Genomic DNA, 8,442 nt, shown 5'->3' with positions numbered 1-8,442 from the left:
CGGGTTGCGGTTTTTTTGGGAAACGCTGATGAAATGTTTATATTAAAACCTCGTCATTGACTACCTCTGCTGGTACCCAAGTGTTTTCCGACTCTACTTCCCCCTCCCATTCTACCAGATATTCCACCTGATTCCCCTTCCACCTGGAATCAATGATTCCTGCCACGTTCATGTCGCGTTCTCTCTCTTCTATCACGGGCGTTTGGGTGGCCTCTCTCTCACGCTCCCCCCACTCACGTCCCTCTCGGTACGGCGACAGTAATGACCTGTGAAATACTGGGTGTAATTTCATGTGACTGGGCAGTCTGAGTTTGAATGCTACTGGGTTGACCTGCTGTATGACCTCAAAGGGTCCCAATCTTTTGGGTCTCAATTTCTTACTCCCGCCCTTGAACGGTAGTCCTTGGGTGGACAACCACACCCGGTCTCCCACCCTTATAGTTTCACCTTCCCTCCTATTTCTGTCTGCTTGCTTCTTATATTCTTCCTTGGCTTTCTCTAAGTTAAGTTGAAGCTGACGGTGGATCGCTTCCATCTCTTCAAAAAAATGTTCCGCCGCCGGCACGCTCCACCTCTCCCCTCCCTCTCCTGGGAATGCCCGGGGATGACACCCATAATTTGCCAGAAAAGGACTCATCCCTGTGGACATGTTCTCCGCGTTGTTGTAGGCAAATTCTGCTAGAGGTAACTTATCTACCCAATCATTTTCTCTGTCTTTTACATAACACCTCAGGTATTGTTGTAAAATCCCGTTTGCCCTTTCCGCTTGCCCATTTGTTTCTGGGTGCCGGGCAGTAGAGAAATTGAGTTCTACGTGCAGTAAGCTCATAAGTTTCCTCCAGAACCTGGAAGTAAATTGTTTCCCTCTGTCGCTGACCACCCTCAAGGGGGCGCCATGCAACCTGAAAATATGTTCTACAAACAACTCGGCGGTTTCCTCCGCTGTGACCGCATGTGAACAAGCTATAAAATGACACATCTTGGTTAATAGATCTACCACCACCATGACAGCTGTTTTGCCTTTGGATTTTGGCAGGTCCGTCATAAAATCTATGGATACTGCCTCCCATGGCCTTTCTGGCGTGGGTAAGGGTTGTAATAGCCCCGCTGGCGCCACCCTCTCTCCTTTCGCTCGCTGGCACCTGTCGCAACCCCTGACATATTCCCGTACGTCCTCCCTCACCTTGGGCCACCAAAACTCCCTGGTAACCAACCACATGGTTTTGTGCTGTCCAAAATGTCCCGCTGTGGGGCTGTCATGCAACTGCTTGAGTACTCTGCCCCTCAGTTCCCCATCGGGTATGTACAGTGCCCCTTTGTAATACAACGCCCCGTTCTTTTCTTCAAACCCCCCTGTGTTCTCCTCTGTCCTCCTGAGTTCTCTGAGTTTCTCTTGGGCGTATTCATCGTTCTCAGTACCCTCTATCAGTTCCCTCTGCCCCACCAATGCCGCCCCACACACCCAGCGGTCTTCAGGGATTACATGCCTTGCCTCAGGCGCTCCCTCCCCCTCTAAGTACTCAGGTTTCCTGGAAAGAGCGTCTGCCCTCACGTTCTCGGAGCCTGGCACGTAACGAATCTCAAAGTGGAACTTGGAGAACTCCTGGGCCCATCGCACTTGTCTCTGGTTCAGCACTCGGGCTGTTCTCCAGTATTCCAGATTTTTGTGGTCAGTTCGGACTTGAACCTTGTGCTGCGTCCCAATCAGCAAGTGCCGCCATTTCCGGAATGCTTCATGAATGGCGAGCAGTTCTCGGTCGTATACTGTGTAGTTCCTCTCGGATTTGTTCAACTTCCGCGAGAAGAATGCACACGGTCTCCATTCAGACGTATCTTTTCCCGGCTGGAGAAGCACGGCCCCCACCGCTCGGTCTGACGCGTCAGTCTCCACTCTCATTGGTTGTTGTAGATCCATCTGCAGAAGTTGCTCTTCCGACGCAAACGCCTGCTTTAGGCGTTCGAATGCCCGCTGCGCTTCTTCCGTCCAAACAAATTTCTTTTTGCTACTAAGACAATCCGTGATGGGCGCTGTTAAATGGGCAAAGTTTTTGATGAACTTCCTATAGAAGTTTCCGAAGCCCAGGAACCTTTGCACGTCCTTCTTGGTCTTTGGTGTTTTCCATTCCAGTACCGCTTGAACCTTGCTGGGATCCATGGCCAATCCCTTGTCAGACAACCGGTACCCCAGGAATTCCACCTCCCTGGTATGAAACTGACACTTCTCCAGTTTCACCCACAGCCGGTTTTCTCGCAGTTTGCTCAGTACCTCTCTTACATCTCGCACATGCTGCTCCTCATTCTCTGAGTACACCAGGACGTCATCTAAGAACGCTACGCAGTTCTTGTAGAGCAATGGCCCCAGGACGTGATTCATGAATGATTGAAAACAGGCGGAGCCCGCTTGTAATCCGAAAGGCATAACCAGGTACTCAAAAGCCCCCAAGGGGGTGAACATAGTGGTCTTCCACTCATCCCCCTTTCTCACACGTATCAAGTTATATGCCCCCCTAAGGTCCAGCTTGGTAAAAATTTTCATTTTTCTCACCCGTGTCAGAATGTCATCAATTCTAGGCATAGGGAAAGTCACTGGTTCTGACACTGCATTTAGGGCCCTGAAATCACATACAAGCCTGGGTTTACCCGTGTTTTTTTTGTCCACAAAGAACACTGGGCTGCCCCCCACCGCTCGTGACTCTCTGATGAAACCTCGCTTGAGATTCTTGTCAATGAACTCCCTTAACTCCTGCATCTCACTGTCTGACATTGCATACAGCTTGCCCACTGGCAATTGTGCTCCTGGGAGTAAGGTAATTTGACAGTCAAAGGGTCTGTGCGGGGGCAGTTTATCTGCTTCTTTTTCGCTGAATACGTCAATCAAGTCAGCGTATTGTGGTGGCACCTTCCCCTTGTCCATCACTTCCATCCCTGCTAGAGTGGCCCTGGTGCCTGCCTGACCCTCTCCCTCCTTGCAGTGTTCTAGGCAATGTGCTGATCCAAAGGAAACCACTCTCTGATGCCAGCCTACTAGCGGATCGTGTAGTGCCAGCCAGCTCATTCCCAAGATAATAGGAGCTCCTCCCAAGGTGGCTACGTTAAACGCTATCAGTTCTGTGTGTCGTGCCACCCTCATTATCATTGGTACAGTCTGTTGGCTCACTTCTCCTCCCAACAGCTCCCTCCCATCAATCGTGGTAACCTGCAAAGGCTTACTTAATGGGATAGTCTGTATCTGGTGTTCAGCTGCAAACTCCTTACTCATGAAATTACATGAGCTACCTGAATCCAATAGCGCTTTTATCTTTAGTGGGTGTCCGTTTGCCAGTTCCAGCAACACCTCTATCACAAGCGCTGGTTTTGGAGGTTCCGGCGTGGGCACGTTCACTACTCCCTGGCCTGGCTGCTGTGCCCTGATGTTGGCAGCCAGGCGTTGGCTTTTACTTGCTCCTTGATTTCTTCCTCCTCCTTCCCCCCAACAGTTCCCGCCATCCCTTGCCATTCCTTCCTTTGCGGACAGACTCTGGCAAAGTGACCTGGCTGTTGGCAGAGATAACATCTCTTGCCGCTCTTTCCCTCCTTCTTCCGCCCTTCACTGGTGTTTGAAACTGCGCGTGCGCGCGCTGTTCCAAGTTCCATCGGCTCTGCTGGCGGGAAAGGCTGCTCCGGAATCTCTGGAATGCGGAAGTCCTTCCAACGTTCCCCCTTTCCTTCCCGCTTTTCCATAGCTCTAGCTTCCTGGCGTGCTCCTATGGACAGCGCTGATTTAGTCAGATGGTCCATAGACTCCGCCCTAGGCGCCCGGGAAAGTTCATCTTTCACTGCCGGAGAGAGACCTTCTTCAAACAGCATTTGAATAGGTTCACTAGCAAGGTCCCACCCCAGTCTATGAATCAGCATGGTGAACTCAGTCCAGTACTCACGTACAGATCGGCTGCCCTGTTTACACGCCATTAACTGCCTGCGCACCACCCCCTGCTCAATCTCGCTGGAAAACATCAAGTCCATGGCGCGAAAAAACTTCATTGTGTCCTTTAAGATTTCATTATTGGCTGCCATCAGGGGCCGAACCCAGTCCTTCGCCCCTCCCTCTAGATGGCCAATCACGTACGCCACTCTAGAGTTCTCATCGGGGAAGTCATCAAACAGTAGATTGAGAGCATATTGCATCTCTGTCCTAAAGGCTTGATAGTTCCTGGGATCCCCCCCAAATTTCTGCACCAATCCAGGCACCCTTCTGGCAAGTGGGGTGGTTTTCCCCTTATCCGCATCTTGAGCCCTCCTCTCCTCGAGCCTCGCCGTTTGCAGCGCGAGCTGGACCTCCAACGCCCTGTACCTTTCTTCCAGGCTTGGACCTGCTCCCGCTCCAGCTGCTCCGGTTCCTGCTGGTTCACTCATGATGCCCTCTGCTTGCACAAGCTGCTTTCAGAGACTGTCAGATTGCTGTGATGGGATAATGAGCTGCTTGTGCGTAAAAGCTTGATCCCTCTGGGGTTTGGCTGGTCATCCAAACCGAGGCACTAACGGAGCCCCCAAAGCATGGCTCCGTCAGTCGCTGGTAGAATCTGACAGTGGGCGTCTACGGAACTTACGCCAACATAAAAGCTGTTTGACGGACATGCGCCTTCGTGACTCTCTGCGTGACAGTTTCCAGCGAAGGGTGGGAGTTCCTAAGGGGGGTCTTGTTCCCTCTTCACTATTCTCACTAGAAGTATCCCAGAGCCTCCCCTCCGCTGTAACTCCTGCACTCCCCCTGCTGGTTCCTTCTTCTGCTGCAGAGTCTCTTCTATTCTCCTGGAGCCTGTCCACCACCTGTCCTTCCGATGGCAGTTCCCTGACAGTACCCCTCATTTTTGGCATTTGAAAAATTCAACACGCCCCATCGAGGGAGCAAGTCTTGTTGGTCTCAGTAGGACTTCTAAATAAATGTCATTAGGATTTTTATACACACAAGTTAATTTCTTTTACAGTGCAATGCTAACCTTACCTGTTCAGAAGTGAGTAAATTCACTGGGGGTTTACTCCAGGTATGCTCTGGTTAGGATCTTGGCTTTATAAATAGAAAATACTCACCTTTTCCTCCAAGGAGCTCAAGGTGACATACATAGTTCTCTTCCTTCTCATTTAATCCCCACAAAAATCCTGAGGTATTTTAGGGTGAAAGGCAGTAACTGCCCCAAGGTCACCCAGTGATTTGAACCCCAAACTCCCAGGTCCTTATCTTAACATTCTAACCACTACACCACAGAGGTGCTCCTAATAATATTTCCTCTCATCTGTCTCTTAGATTATAAAGTGAAGTTATACTGATTTATTATTATCACAGAATACAATGGAAGGGACTGAGAGGGACATCTCGTTCAACCCTCTGCAATGCAGGAATCTTTTGTCTTGAACCCACAACCATGAGATTAAGAGCCTCACGCTCTACCGATTGAACAATCCCAGCTACTCGCAAAGACCCAAAGACCGAAATTTAATAAAGAATGGGAAAAAAATTACAATTTACTTGAGAGACCAGTGTAAGCAGATGAAAACATTAGCAGGATTGCAATAACATTGGTAATGTAATAATAATAATAATAATAGTAATAATAAATGTTTATTTATATCCCGCCCTCCCCAGCCGAAGCCAGGCTCAGGGCGGCTAACAACAATAAAATAATACAACATTCTAAAATCATTTAATTATAAAATTAATTCAAATCTATTGTAGAAACTGCTATGGACCAAATGGAGAGACTTAAAACTTGTTGGATGATGAAATAATATTCAGTTGAAAAGGTTGATAATAGGGCCCGTGGAGGGGAAGGTAGGAAGTCTAGAGATTCAGAGAAATCTCTAAATATGGATAATGTATTTGGTATTGTTATAATCTTACACTTGTGAAATCAAATAAAAATTATTTCCCCAAAAAAAGGGGGGGGGGAAAGAGCAATCCCAGCTACAATACTTTTATTATTAAGGATGGAGAGGCATAGCAAAGTGACTGTTGGCCTCAGTGCTTTTCTGGTAGTGGTTTTGAGGCACACCTTGCTCTCGCACTCATGCAGAATAAAATGACAGGGCTAGATCCGTGAGGAACAGTACAGGAAAAGAGAGCACAGAGGGTTTTGGTTTTTTTTTGTTCTGCTTAAGACACTTCTAGGGTTCTGACCAGAGAGGAATGGCAAACTAAGCGGATGGACTATGCCGAAATGTCAAAACTGACCGGAAAGCTCAGGAACCAAGAAGAAAAAAAACTTAAGAAAGAATGGGGAAAAATTATAGTATACAGTGGTACCTTGGAAGTCAGACAGAATCTGTTCCAGAAGTCCGTTCGACTACCAAAATGTTTGGGAACCAAGGCGTGGTTTCTATTTGGCTGCAGGAAGCTCCTGCAGCCAGTCGGAAGCCGCGTCGAACATTTGAGTTCCAAAGAACATTAGAAAAACGGAACACTCACTTCTGGTGTTCGATTGTTCAGGAGCTAAAAGGTTTGACTCCCAAGTCATTTGAAAACCAAGGTACTTAGGAGACCACTGTAAGCAGATGAAAACATCAGCAAGATTTTAATAACACTTGTAACAATTAGAGTCAAACCTTGGTTCCCAAATGCCTCCGTTTTGGAATGTTTCGGTTCCTGAACGCTGAAAACCCGGAAGTAAGTGTTCCGGTTTTTGAACGTTTTTTGGAAGCCAAATGTCCGTCATGGTTTCTGCTTGAGTGCAGCCAATTGGAAACCGCACCTAGGTTGTTGAACATTTCGGAAGCCGAATGGGCTTCTGGAATGGATTACGTTGGACAAGTGAGGTTTGACTACAATATGGACAGATGCAAAACATAGATCACAAAACAATATTCAGTTGAAAATGTTTGCAATAAGACCCAAGGAGGGGATGGGTGGGGGGGGGAGTCAGGAGATTAAGAGAAATTTCACTGTGTGGACCTTTATTTGGTATTGTTATAACTTTACGCTTGTAAAACCAAATAACAATTGTTTTCTAAAAGAAAAAGAAAAGACACTTCTAGGAGCCGCAGCTTGTGCTGCAGTTGGGAAATGTGAGAATAACTTCTGGCTTTGGCTGCCAGAGGGCAGGCATGAGCTGGCTTCATATTCCAAATGTAGAGGTCTGGCTGCAGACAGTCTCTGCAGCGATCTTTCCGTTGAGCTGAGCTTCAGTAACATGGCACATATTTGCATGCACAAGGTGTGGCTTTCACTTAAAAGGATTTCAAGGAGCAAACCTTGGAAAGACCTCACTGTGAGGCCTTGGAGTGCCGCTGTTAGACGGACCAGACAACATGAGGCAAAATGGGCCAATAGCCTCAGTGTAAAGCTTTATATATTTATAGAATATGAATCTAGTCCAACTTCCTGCAATGCAGGAATCTTTTGCCGAATGTGAAGCTCGAACCCAAGACTCTGAGCTTAAGAGTCTCATGCATGTGCAGAGTGCATGGCACAGCCAGGCCTTTGCACATATGTACCGCTATTTAGAGGGACGCGGGTGGCGCTGTGGGTAAAACCTCAGCGCCTAGGGCTTGCCGATCGCATGGTCGGTGGTTCGAATCCCCGCGTGAGCTCCCGTCTTTCGGTCCCAGCTCCTGCCCACCTAGCAGTTCGAAAGCATAGGACACTTAACTATTGGCTTCGCCTAAACTCAAATCCCCCCCCCCCCGTCTAATATCCCTAGTGTTGCAAGATTGTCACAAGAGCCCCTGGACTAAAACTGTCTCTCAGAAACTTCACTCTTGTGGTTTATCACAACAGCTACTCACTTTGGGTTTTAGTAAAGCAAACAGTCTAATTTGTCAGCGCCTAAATGATATCAAGCGTCAGAACAACTTGGCCACAATAAGGAAACTTTGCCCATGGTATGACTATTTTCCACCTTCCCATTTCGACTCTCTGGCACCCTATCTGCATAACCTAGTAATTCTAAAATATAGACACGCTTTTACTCTCACAAGATTGAATGTATTGCCCTTGAGGGACGATTCCAACAGATTCCACACGAAAAATGCTTATCTCCCTGTGGAGATAACAGTACAGAATCGGTGGCGTATGCCCTTCCGGCTTGCACTCTCTATAAAGACTTGAGGGATGAGGTTATCACCCCTCTTTTATTGTCTATTCTGGGTCGCTCATCCACTGCCAAGGTGTCCTTTCTCTTGGCAGATCAAGATGAGCAGGTGACAGCAAAGGTTGCAAAGTTTTTAGCTGGGGCAGTTAGAATAAGATCCACTATTTGACTATTGAATCAAAACCCTAAAATGTATTTGTCAGGACTGCCGCTAGGTCCCAGCTCACAGAGGACCAACGCCCAGTGGATATTATATACAAAAGTCTTTATTGAAGTTTAGTTTCCATTTCCAAGCTCTGGGCGCGCAGGCCCACGTCTTAACGCTAGACCGGCTAAGTCCCCTCTGACTCACTGCTCCACCCACACCAGTTTAAGATTCTAG

The sequence above is a fragment of the Podarcis gaigeae genome (genome assembly GCF_964106915.1).
Source record: "Podarcis gaigeae genome assembly, chromosome: 14".
Classification (NCBI taxonomy): domain Eukaryota; kingdom Metazoa; phylum Chordata; class Lepidosauria; order Squamata; family Lacertidae; genus Podarcis; species Podarcis gaigeae.
This window is presented reverse-complemented; position numbering follows the sequence as displayed.